This window comes from Sorex araneus, chromosome 2 (assembly GCF_027595985.1).
Source record: "Sorex araneus isolate mSorAra2 chromosome 2, mSorAra2.pri, whole genome shotgun sequence".
Lineage (NCBI taxonomy): Eukaryota > Metazoa > Chordata > Mammalia > Eulipotyphla > Soricidae > Sorex > Sorex araneus.
The window spans coordinates 204,519,996-204,533,640 of record NC_073303.1 but is presented as its reverse complement, the minus strand read 5'-3'; positions in this window follow the sequence as shown (position 1 = coordinate 204,533,640).

Here is a 13,645-nt window from a genome sequence, read left to right as displayed (position 1 = left end):
AGGGGTAATTCCTGAGTGCAGAGCCAGGAGTGACCCCTGAGCATCGCTGGGTGTGACCCAAAAAGCAAAAAAAAAAAAAATAGAGAACAATTTAATTTAAAACTATGGAAAAAAGCAGGGAAAAAGTTGCGTCATGCACAAGTTTTCAAAGCAACTTACAGAGAAACTCCTGTGTTAGAGGAGAAGAGTGGGGAAGAATCTTTGATTCAACCTAAATTTTGTGCTAAGCCAACAGCACCTGTATTACCTGGTGATTCATATCAAATTGATGATTCACCTGCCCAGTCTGAGTCTGACAGCTTCAAGTCACAGAGAATTCGGTTTCAAAAGAGGTTGTAAACGCCCAAGAGTTGAGAAAAGTTAATAAAAAAATAGATAAGTTAATTAGACAAATGAAGTACCTTGAGGTGCACTGCCCTTCTGAAAGAAGGATAATGCCTGCTGTACAGGGTATCACTGATGCTGACCCTTTGGCAGTTCCTTCTCCTCGCTTACATAAGAATAGGGAAGAGGAATCTCTATGTTGCCATTTTAAGTTTACTCCTGAGTTGCATTCTCTGATGCAAAAATTTGAAGCTCCTTTATATAAGGCAAAATTGAGCCAACAACCTGCTCAGTTACAGCTTTTCCAGTCATTTGTAATCCTGATGTGCAAAGAAAAGGACAGGCAAGGGGTATATGAGCCTTTTTCTTTTAAGTTTCTTTCCTCGCTTAAGCAAGCTGTGACCACCTATGGTGTTACTTCTATGTGCTAGCCCTTCTCAAAAATTTTTGCAGAAGCTAATGCTCTAAATCCCCTTGATTGACAAACTCTTGCGAAGGCAGTGTTAGAAAATTCCCAATATGTACAATTTAAATTTTGGTGGAGAGAAGAGGCTGAGAAATTTGCTAGAATTAAAACACCAAAACATGTTGATATCACTGTGAACCAGATTTTAGGCACTGGCAAGTGGGCTTTAGCGGAAGAACAAGTCCTTTTGGAGGCAAACATTTTAGAAGCTGTTAATAAGACCTGTCTAAAGGCGTGGCATTATCTTGAAACCTCTGCAAAACGTACTATGTCATTCACAAAAATCTTTCAGAAAGCAAATGAACTTTACACAGATTTTATTGCCAGACTCCAGGACTCTCTTTACAAGGCTATACCTGATGAAGGCCTTCATGAAATGCTTATGCTAACTTTAGCGGTGGAAAATGCTACAGCAGATTGCCAAAATGCAATTCAAACTGCTAAGTTAATGGGTAAAAACTCTCTGGATGATTTTATTAAAGTATGTAGGGAAGTGGGAACACCAACCCATCAGGCACAAATAATAGTTGCTGCTTTTAAAAGAGTGAACCAGGTAAAATGTTACAGCTGCGGAGCCTTTGGACATCTCAGACGAGATTGTACTCGTGTTAAGTCTGGGATGGGGAAAGAACCAGGCATCTGTAGATGATGTGGTAAGGGGAAGCATTGGGCTAATAAATGTCATTACAAAAGAGAAAAATTTAGAAATGCTAATGAGCCATCGGGAAATGGGAGTCGGGGCTCAACCCGGAGCTCCTTCAGCAATATGGGAAATTGTCAATAAAACCTCAAATTCAAGAGTTTTCCATCCCCTACGATAATAATAATAAATAAACCCAAGAACATTGGCAAAAACTGTCTCATATTGACCTTATGAGAGAAACGGAAGGAATTGTAGCCGCTGATAGTTCAGTTTTACAGGATTTGTTTCTGACTCCTAATAAAATTTATAAAATTCCAACTAATGTTTATGGCCCCCTTCCAAAAGGAACAGCAGGATTGATCCTAGGGAGAAGTAGTATGACTTTGTGAGGTGTTAACGTAAAAGTGGGACTCATTGACAGTATTTTGTGAATGAAATCTCAATTATAGTCACTGTTCAGGCAGATATCAGAATATTTAAAGGGGAACATATTGCTCAACTGCTTTTGCTTCTGTGCATACAGGAAAAAATACAGGCATGAAAAGAAAAGGTGATTTTGGAAGCACTAATGCAGAAATATTTTGGGCAAAGAAGATTACTGATGATAAACCTACTTTGGTTATGACCTTTAAGGATGGGACAAAACTGGAGGGTATGTTAGATTCAGGTGCTGATGTTACTGTTGTCTCCTCTCATCATTGGATTATGGTTTGGCAAAATCAATGTGAAGATGTTACTTTTTCTGGCATGGGAGTGGTCACTGATGTTCAACAAAGTGTGCAAGCTCTTCATTGTAGTGATCCTGATGGAGACACGGCAGTCATCCAGCCATATATTGCTCCAATAGCTATCACCCTATGGGGACGAGATTTGTTGCAAAAACTTGGTGTGAAATATGTTAAAGAAAAAGAGGTGTCTCAGCAATCGACTTTTTAATTTGGCCACTGTTCAAAGAACAGCTCTTCCAATAGTCTGGAAAAAGGTTCAGCCTGTTTGAGTTTGACCAGTGGCCCTTAACAAAAGAAAAACTTGGATGAACCAAGAGCCGCGGCACGAGAAGCAGAGCCTCCCGCCTACTGACTGTGATCCTGAGGTCTCCTAACCCATTTTGGCACCAGAGCAGATTCTTGCAGCCATCCATTTTGACTGCGAACTGAGCTAAAATATTAGAAACCCAAAACTCAAAGTTTTCACCTTTACCAAGGAAGACTCAAAGTTTTCACCTTTACCAAGGAAGAGAATTTATTAGATGATGCTTATTCAGCAGGCCTGATGTTGGGGAAAATTTCCAATCAACAGTAGTGAGTTCTGTATGGAAATATGAAATGTACTCAATATATAGAGAGAATAATGGGAATATCATCAGCTACTTAGATGGGGGGTGGGGTGGGAGGGGGGTTTATTGGGGTTCTTGGTGGTGGAACGGGTGCACTGGTGAAGGGATGGTGGTTTAATCAGTATTTGACTGTGACTTAAACCTGAAAGCTTTGTATTTTTTTTGTTTTCACGGTGGTTCAATAAAATATTTCTTTAAAAAAAAAAAAAGAAAAAAAAAAAAGAAAAACTTAAGGCTTTATATGATTTAGTTACAGAACAGTTTGAATTGGGACATACTGTTTTCAGCTCTAGTCCCTGGAATTCACCAGTATTTGTTATCAAGAAAAAGACTGGTAAATGGCAAATGTTAACTGATCTAAGAAAAGTTAGTGACTGCATGGAACCAATGGGTCCTTTGCAAATGGGCCTACCTAATTTGGCCATTATTCCAAAACAGTGGAATATTATTATAATTGATCTAAAGGATTGTTTCTATACCATCCCTTTGAGAGAAGAGGATAGAGAAAAATGTGCTTTTACTGTGCCTTCCTTATATGAGAGAAACGGAATATATAGTGAAATATATATAGTGAAATATATCCTTATATAGTGAAACTCCTGCTAAAAGATATCACTAGACTGTTTTACCTCAAGGGATAATGAATAGTCCCACGAAATACCAATATTTTGTTAATTATCTATTGGATATAATTAGGGCACAGTACCCTGAAATCAAAATTATTTACTATGTGGATGATATTCTAATCATTGCTCCACCTCAAATAAATTCGCAGAAAGTTTATGAAGCTATAACTTATGAACTAGGGTCATGGGGTTTAAAAATTGCACAGGACAAAATTCAACGTCAGGTTCCTTGGGGATTTTGGGGACAAATAATATGGGAGAGTAAAATTACACCTCAAAAGGTCCAAATTCAGTGAGATAAATTAAAAACTTTAAATGACTTTCAAAAACTATTAGGAAATATAAATTGGCTACGGCCTTCTTTGGGTATTCCAACCTATGCCCTACAAAATTTGTTTCAAACATCGGAAGGTAATCCCTCTTTAAATAGTCCAAGGCAACTTAGCCCAGCAGCTGATAAATAATAGAAATAATTGTGGAGATTGTTAATAAGGCTCAACTGGATAGAATTGACTCTTCAGAAAGTTGAAATCTGATAGTGTTGCATACTTCATATTCTCCTACTGGGATTTTGGTATAAGGAACTAATATTGTGGAATGGAGTTTTTTACATTACAAGTATAGTAAAACATTGGTTACTTATGTAAATAAAATATCTCAAATAATTTTTAAAGGAAGGAGAAGAACTAGACAATTAATAGGGAGCGATCCAACTGAAATTATTGTACCATTGACTAGTGAACAAATTCAAGCACTATGGGAAATTGATGAAGATTGGCAAATTGCTTGCACTAATTATCTGGGCAAGGTTCATAACAACTTTCCAAAGCAAAAGATGTTTCAATTTTTTAAATTTACTGATTGGATTTGGCCTAACATTATAAAAGCGGAACCTATTGAGTCCGCTGTTACATTCTTCACAGATGCTAGCAAAGAAGGAAAGGCTGCTTATACTGATATGCAAAATGACAAGGTTTTACAAACTCCATATAGATCAGTTCAGAAGAATGAATTGTTTGCAATTATTTCTCTTTTACAAAATTATTCTGAACCAATAAATATTGTAACGGACTCTCAGTATGCAGTTTGGACTGTCAATCATATATTTACTGTTGCTTTGCCTTTGAGTGACTCTGAGCTTATTTCTTTATTTAAAAATTTGCAGCAAGTTTTGAGAGACCGTAAACATCCTTTATACATTGTTCATATGCGAGCTCATCCTGGTCCGTTAGTTCAAGGCAGTGACTGAGCTGATAAGTTGGTTGCTTTAGTAATAAATGCAGGAAAATCTCATGCTTTACATCATCAAAATGCTTGTGCGTTGAAAACCAAATATGCCCTTACTTGGAGGCAAGCTGGAAACATTATTAGGCAATGTCCTACTTGTCAGGTGAGCGAATGCCTCATGTGCCTTTGGGAGCTAATCCTCGAGGTATAAAGACAAACGACATTTGGCAAATGGATGTAACTGTTATTCCAGCTTTTGGTAAACAAAAATATGTTTATCAATCAATTGATACCTGTTCACATTTTCGATGGGCTTCTGCATTATCTTCGGAAATAGCAGGAGCTGTGATTACTCATTTGTTAGAAGCATTTGCTGTTATGGGTGTTCCTAAGACAATGAAAACTGATAATGCATATGCTTATACCTTTGCAAAAATGCATGATTTTTCTCTGCTTATGATATCAATTATATTATGGGAATCCCTTATAACAGTACAGGACAAGCCATTATTGAATGAGCAAATCATTCGCTTAAAGATATGTGACTTAGACAAAAGGGGGGAATATATATGGATTCTCCTAGACAGCAAATATCCAGAGCACTGTTCACCTTGAATTTTTTTAATTGCCCTGATGAAATGACATCAGCGGAAAAACAATTTTTACATCCAAGCCTAGCTAGGCCTGAGATTGTGAGATGTTGTACAACAACACAAAGTATTGAAAGGGGTTACGTGATCCCCCTTGACCCTAGAATATAGGAAGGAGGACAGAGAAGGAAAGAAATCGAGGGGCAAAGTAACTGGGGACAGAGCAGGGCCCTGAGGTACATGGGTGGAATAGAAGGGTCGTAGAATAGTATATAGTAGAATAATATATGTTCAAACCAGAGTCAACGGAACAAGAAACAGTAGATCTGAACCACAACCAAACTTGAAAGGTGCCCATGAAAGAGGCAGGCTGGGGGCAGGGAGGAGGAGGGAGGGAACCTGGAGGATCTTGACACAGTGGTGGGATTGGTGTTGGAATGTTGTACGCCTAATGCTTAATGACGAATAACAGTAAATCACTGATATCCCAGAAGCCTTGCTGCAACACAGCGTCCACAAACGAAGAAAAAAATTTAACTCTGCAGGACCTCCCAAGCAGTGCTCAGTGGGTCCAGGGCAAGGCAGAGCTGGGGTGGGGGTGAGGTGTATGGGTAAGGCCACATCCCACAATATTTGTGGGCCCCAGGGCCACACCCAGTGATGACCGGGGAGCCAGCTGGTACTGAGGACAGAGTTGGGACAGGGCACATGTAAGCAATGCACCCTAACACCTGTTCTCTCTCTGCCCTTCAAACAAACATAGGAAGGTATATGACTGGGACTGCAGGTGCTAGCTAGAACAATAAACAGGGTACGTGCCTTGCACTTGGCTGATCTGGATTTGAACCCCAGCAGTTCCCTGAGCCCCATCAGGAGTGAACCCTGAGCACAAAGCCAGGAGTCAGTCCTGAGCTCTGCCAGGTAGGGCCCCTAATCTTCTGAGCAGGCCCACCTCCACACCTCCTGAGCCTCTGCTTGCTCCTCCAACCTTCCAAGTGAGGTTACCTTCCTAGCTGACATCCCTGGTACCTTTTGGACCTGGAAATGGATTGCACTCCCTTACAGCTTGGTTCTAGCAGCCTCCACATCAGACCCACTCCACCATCTTCTCATAGGCCCATGCTCACAGCTCTGTGTGTGCATGTATGTTCACACAGCATATGAGACCATGCAACTGTTCTACTCATCATGATCCACACAACCTACACTCAAACACTTGCTGTCACTGCGTAGAAATAGGTAGAGAAGAAAACAGCAGCAGCAAGCCTAAACTCTCATAGACTCTGGTGGCTACTACAAATACGCACTGTCAGCACCGCAGGAACACTGCAGACCTAATGGGAAAGAAGCACAGGACCTCCCCAATCCAATGAGTAAGAATAATAATGCACAAGGCTCTACCCATAACAACCAGCTCTGTAAACTTAGAGAATGACTTTAGTGACATCATGCTGAGGATGCTTAATGCCATCAAAGAAATAATGGCACTAGCAGTCAACAAAGCGCAAGAAAGTATGAATGCTGAAATGAGAAAACTACAGTCAAATATGGCAGAAATGAAGAGTATGATAGGTGAGATAAAAACTAGGTAGCTCTGAGCTGTGGAATAACAGCAGCAAAGGAAAAGATCAGTGAGCTTCAAAATGAGATGCAGGAAACATACAGAAAACAAGATAGAAAAAGGTCTGAAGAGAAATCAACAGCAGACCAGAGGACTATGGGGTGAGTAGTCCCAGAAAAAATTGAGAAAAATTTGATGGAGGACCACTAAAGAAATCATAAATAAGAATTTTCCAGAGTTGAGGAGTGTAGACACTCAGATCTAAGCAGTTCTGAGAGATCCCGGAGAAAACAGACCCCAATAAAACACTCCAGAACATAGTACATATAATACTCAGAATGACAAAAGTCAGAGACAGAATATTGATAGCGTAAGATCAAAAAAGGAGGTTACATACAGTGGAAAGTCTATAAGATTCACAGCAGATCTACCAAATGAGAATCTATAAGCCAGAAGAGAATGGCAGGAATGCTGAAAAACAACTTCTCAACACTTTGTCATAAAACATAGCATTCACTCATGGCATTATGGTTACCCTGCTCAAGAGTAAGAGCATAACTATAATTATTTAAACAAACCATATCTATCTCTAGTTTGCTAAGAAATTTTTTATATTTTTTCAATAGTTTTACTTATATTGAAATTTCTGTATCTATTCAAGTGATGTTGCTGCAACTAGAGGTTTTGTTTTGTTTTGTTTAGAATTATTTTTTCTCCCCACTTTAAACACTATGTTTTACAAAGTTGTTCATAGTGATGTTACAGACACTTATTCTCCAGCACCAATCTCACCACCACTGTTACCTTCCCTCCATTAGCTCCACTTTCCCAGCCACCCCTCAAGCATGCCCTTACTGCAGACACACAATAATTTATTATTTTGTTGCTTGTTACCACTAAATGGCTAACAGAATGATAAAAAATATCTATGAAAATTGTTGTATCTTACTGCGAGGACATTAAGTCCTTGTCTAAGGGCTTGCTAAGCTGTCGTTGCAAGTTAAGCCTTCTGTGTTAATGTTTTTGAGGTAAGACTGGTTGCTTCTGTTTACAGTCCCATCCAATCTGGTGTGCTCAGTATTGTAGAGTTTGGAGATGTCATGTGGCTATCTGCTCCAGAAAATCCAGAATATTTAACTGGGCAGTCTGGCTGGAAGTAGGGCAGTAGCTTTGGGGGGTGAGTGGGTGGTGGGGCTTTGGTAGGATAGGAGCTGGCCTACCCCTTCCTGAGATCACCCTAGAAGTCTCAGCCAGGACTGGGTATCCAAGACATTTCTGTGGCTATTTATGAGTCTCTGAAACAATCTTTCAGGATATGTTTGTCCCTGTAACAAGGCCAGTAGGTGAGCAGTGGGACATGGGTGTTACTTTGGCTGCCAGGGCTTCTGGAAGTACTGGGAAGTGGGGGGAGGTTGCCCCTTCCCCACCCCTCATCACCAAGGGTGTGGGGTGGGGGGCATGGGAGGGCTGGGGGCATGGGCTTTAGGCCTCACTTGGTAGTATGCTCAGGGGACCATATGTGGTGCCAGGGATCAAACCAGAGTGGGAAACTTTAGAGCAATCATGCTGTGAGCCATTTGAAAGTCATCCGGATGGATCCTGAGGATAAAAATATCTGACCTTGATAAAGGTTAACCTGAATTTTAATAAACTTTCATGAGCCATTAAAAACAACAACAACAAAATACAAGGTAAGCATCTTAATCCCTGGTACTCTCTCGGGACCCAAAGTGAAGATATTTTTGGGCGTTAGCCTTTCATGCAGCCAACCAGAGTTCGATTCCTCCACCCCTCTCGGAGAGCCCGGCAAGCTACCCAGAGTATCGAGCCTGAGTGGCAGAGCCTGGCAAGCTACCCGTGTGTATTGGATATGCCAAAAACAATAACAATAAGTCTCTCAATGAGAGACGTTACTGGTGCCTGCTCGAACAAATCGATGAGCAACGGGATGACAGTGACAGTGACAGTGACAGTGATAAATTACTGAGGTAACTTTGTAGGAGTCTTTTCCTTTTATGTGATCTTTAATTTTGATTAACCATAGCTGTGTACTCAAGCAATCATCTGCTGATTCAAGGGTCACTCGCCTTTTTGATAATGTATACATTATTGTGGAGGTGACAGCAGTGGTGTGGAGGGTGCACCCTAGTGCCAGGACTGATCCCAGACTCACATGTCTGCTTCAACTTGAGCCTCAGCCTTGATCCCCAGATCGCTGTTAATCTACTGAAGTTCTGGGTAGAGGTGCAAGAAGTGTACAAAGGATGGCCTATCTACAAGAAAATATGAAGACTGAGAAAACATGGGACCTATGAGGGGCAGATGCCAGTGGGAAGCAAAGGAAGCTGTGGTCAAAGGGCCTTGGAGGAACCTGATTACTATTAATATATGGGTTAATTAAATCAATAAAATAAAAATTCCAAATAATTAACATTCTTTCTTGAACCAGGACAGGCCTTAGTGAAGTATGCCTGAAAAAATACCAAGAAGGAAATGAGTAGAGGTAGTGTAGTGCTGCATGGTCTGAGAGCACACTGGCACCCGCAGAGTGTAGCCCTGCAGGCCTGCAGGCCAGCACCGATGCCTACCTCTCCTGTCCAGTTGCAGGACTGACGGGGGTGGAGTGGCCACATTCATGGCCAGGCCGCAGGCACCTGGGAAGGGGTGGCTGTCCCTGACGATGAATGAGCCAGGTTCCTTGTCCTTCAGCATGGTGAGGACTTGTTATTGCTTGTCAAGGGAGAGGAGTGTCTTCCCCTCCTATGCCACCAGACTGCAGAATATCCACCCAATTATCTATAGATGTAGACCAGTTGCCTACTTACTGATTCTTAACACTCTTTATCATGCAACATAGCTACACACAGCCCATTAGCTCTGCCGACAGGACCAGCTCAGCATGGCTAGTGAGCTGACGTGTGTTGGCCACCGCCCCTTTATGGAAAATCCCTGCATGCTTTTTCTTTTGGTATCAGAACCCACCTCCATTGTTTATTTTATCCCAAAGATCTCAGAGTTACCTAAATGGGAATTAAAAAAGAAAAATCATGAGTTCATGCTGACACCACCAGTTTCAACGTGATATCACCATGTCTTAACCAATTTAACCATAAGTCATTAGCTGCTATTAATCAGTGTGCCAACATATCATATGCAATTCCTCAATATTTATTTTGTATCAACTAAAATAAATATTGGTTAAATTGTGCAGAAATATTATGTTTTATTCTTTATTTTAGGGTATAGAGTTCTGTAAAACTGATTTTTAGTTTTACTGTTAAAAATAGATAATTTCTGAATATTTCTCAAAGTATTTCAGATATTGTGTTATTATAATAAACAGAATAGTGAGTGTAAATATGTGTTAACTTACCCCCCTAAATGTACAGATGTATCTATTTTTAAACAGCAGAGGTAGAATACAAAATTGGTAAATGGTACCTTTTCCAAAAAAGTTACTAGTTTTAATTGTATATAATGTTAAATGTTACTTTCTGGTGATATTTCTGTTTTACTCACCCTACGATATAAGGAAACCAATTAATTTTTTTAAGGCTAAGGGCTGTAGATTCCTCAAAATAAAATACTACTTTATACCATGTTTCATTTATAAATACAATTCTTATAAATACTAATGTTTGTATATTCACTAATTTAATAAAAATTAGGGTTAAAAATTGCACCAAAATATTGGCAAAAATACTACTATTTTATTTAAAAGTGCTCAGGTAAATGAGTGCTCAAGGCCACTCTCCACAGGTTTGGACGAGCCTCACCATGAAGGAACCGGCAGAGGAACCCAGGTGTGTGGGACCCAGGGCTGATCAAATTGGGACTGGGCCTCTTCCACCCAGATCCCCCATTTTCCAGTACTTAGGCAGTCACACCCAGAAATTGCCCCCACCCCCTCCCGTGCCATGTAATCCCATCAAGGGCTAACATCCAGAGACGTCCAGAGACTATAAAACCTGGCTCCTGGCCACGAGACATCCGATAGCCTAGTTTTCCCTCTTGGAGAACCTGGCAAGCTACCAAGAGTTTACACCTGCACGAGGGAGAGCCTGGCAAGCTCCCTGTGGCGTATTCATATGCCAAATACAGTAACAATGATGGGTCTCATTCCCCTGACCCTGAAGAGCCTCTAATGCGGCACCATTGGGAAGGACGAGTAAAGAGAGGCTGCTAAAATCTCAGGACTAAGATGGAGACGTTACTGAGACCACTCAAGAAAATCGATGATCAACGGGATGACAGTGACAGTGACAGGTCATTGTACTTGTACCCTGTTTTCGGTACAACTTCTTATACAACTATAGGAACTGAATATATGTTGCACTGCTTCATCATTCACTTTACACAGATAGAAATCATTAACTCTTAAAATTATTCTTTTTCTCCAACAGATGCTCTCTTCCAAAATCTGATTGTTTTAAAACATTACCACTTTTCAATTTGTTTTTTGTATATACTGATGTAGAATTTTGTCCGTAAGAAAGGCTAATATGGAACCAAACTCTTTTAAGTAATGTAAATAGGTAGATGCAGTTTTTCAATATGCTCTACTACCTCAGTTTACTGGAATACTACATTATAGTTTGTTATTTAGCTACTTTAGGATACCTTTAATGCTAGAAGTGAAGTTGGTTTCTGCTTTCATGGAATATTTTCATTATAATTGATTGATAACCTTTATAAGGAAAACCAACTTGTTCTGTTACTAAGTATATTTACTGCATAATACATCTATTCTTGCTACTTAAATTTAAATAATTTAGAATTCTGTGGCTTGTAAGGGGCTGAAGTAATAGTGCAGTGGGTAGGGCATTCACCTTGCACACGGCCGACCTGGGTTCAATTCCTTCGCCCCTGTCAGAGAGCCCAGCAAGCTACCGAGAGTATCTTGCCCACACGTCAGAGCCTGGCAAGCTACCCGTGGCGTATTCGATATGCCAAAAACAGTAACAAGTCTCACAATGGAGACGTTACAGGTGCCCACTCGAGCAAATCGATGAGCAACGGGATAGCTGTGTGCTAATATACTTCAAGACTACAAATTCAAGTTTGCTTTTGGCACCCGTGTTCTCCCTTGAGCAAGCAGCTCATTTGCTTGTGTTTGCTTATTTCCACTCTAAAGAAATCTGTGTTCTTTCTTGGACAAACTTCCACTTTCTCTTCTCTCACATTTTCTAAACAGGTTTAATAAAAAACAATCTTTCTTCACTTGAAAGAAAAGTACAAATTCATATCTGCATACGTATCCCACTTCACTCAGCAAGTTCTAGAGCCCATTCACCTTCTCTACCTATTCTTATCCCTCACCTTCCCCTTTGGCAATCATTGTATTTTTTCTCAGCCAATGGGTTATTTTTGTTAGTTTCTTTGCTTTGTTTATATTACACGAGAGAAACCATCTGTATTCCACTGACTTATTTCATTTAGCATTATCTCAAGCCCTATCCATGTTCTTACAAAAGACAGTATTACATCTTTTCCTAATAGCTAAATATCAATTAGAGTATATAAAATATAACACTTCTGGGGCTGGAGCGATAGCACAGCGGGTATGGCATTTGCCTTGCACGCAACTGACCCGGGTTCGATTCCCAGCACACCATATGGTCCCCTGAGCACAACCAGGAGTAATTCCTGAGTGCAGAGCCAGGAGTAACCCCTGTGCATTGCCGGGTGTGACCCAAAAAGCAAAAAACAAACAAACAAATAAAGTTGACACAAAGAATGTCTAAGATTTATTGGGGTAAGAAATATACAGGAGTCAAAGCAATAGTACAGCATGTGGGGTGCTTGCCTTGCATGCATCCAACCTAGGTTCAAACCCCAGCACCCATATAGCCCCCTGAGCACAACGAGACAGGAGTAAGCCCTGTGTGGGTGTGGCCCCAAAACCAAAACAAAATCATTCCACACAGAACTACCTGGTAAGAAAATGCAAACAACCAATTCCTACAGAATCTCAGTTTTATTCTTAGATCCAGTCGAAGTGTTTAGAGGGATTCCAAATCTTTGGAACTGTTAAGGATCTGTGGTGACCAAATAGCACTTCAACATACTATAGTTGTATTTATATCTCATGAAATCAGTCGCCATACTTTGACAGAATGTTAACATGACGTATTACAGAATCACTACAAAATCCCAAGAAAGAAATGTCCCACCATGTCGCTTCATCTCACTATAATAAAGGTCAATTATGGATACAGAGTCTTATTCATGTAGGCACAAGAGGTGGGTGTGGCAAAAAAAAACCCAGTAGGAAAACACTTCTTTTTTTTTTTTTTTGCTTTTTGGGTCACACCCGGCAATGCACAGGGGTCTTTCCTGGCTCATGCACTCAGGAATTACCCCTGGCGGTGCTCAGGGGACCATATGGGATGCTGGGATTCGAACCTGGGTCGGCTGCGTGCAAGGCAAACGCCCTACCCGCTGTGCTATCACTCTAGCCCGGAAAACACTTAATTCTTGCAATGAATTTTAAGTTGCTTAATTTTTCTGTTGTGTAAATTTTGTGTACTTAAAGCCTTGTACAGTAGTAGACATTAATCCATTGAGGTTTACATAAACAAACATTTCCATTGATTCAGAACTCCCTAAATCATCCAGACACAACTTAGTATTTTGTATTTTTTTGTTGTTGTTGCTTTTTGGGTCACACCCAGCGATGCTCAGGGGTTACTCCTGGCTTTGCACTCAGGAATTACTCCTGGCAGTGCTTGGGGGACCATATGGGATGCCGGGGATTGAACCCAGGTCGGCCGCATGCAAGGCAAACGCCCTACCCACTGTGCTATCGCTCCAGCCCCACAACTTAGTATTTTAAGCTATATTGATATTAAAACAAGCACAAATAAAAACAA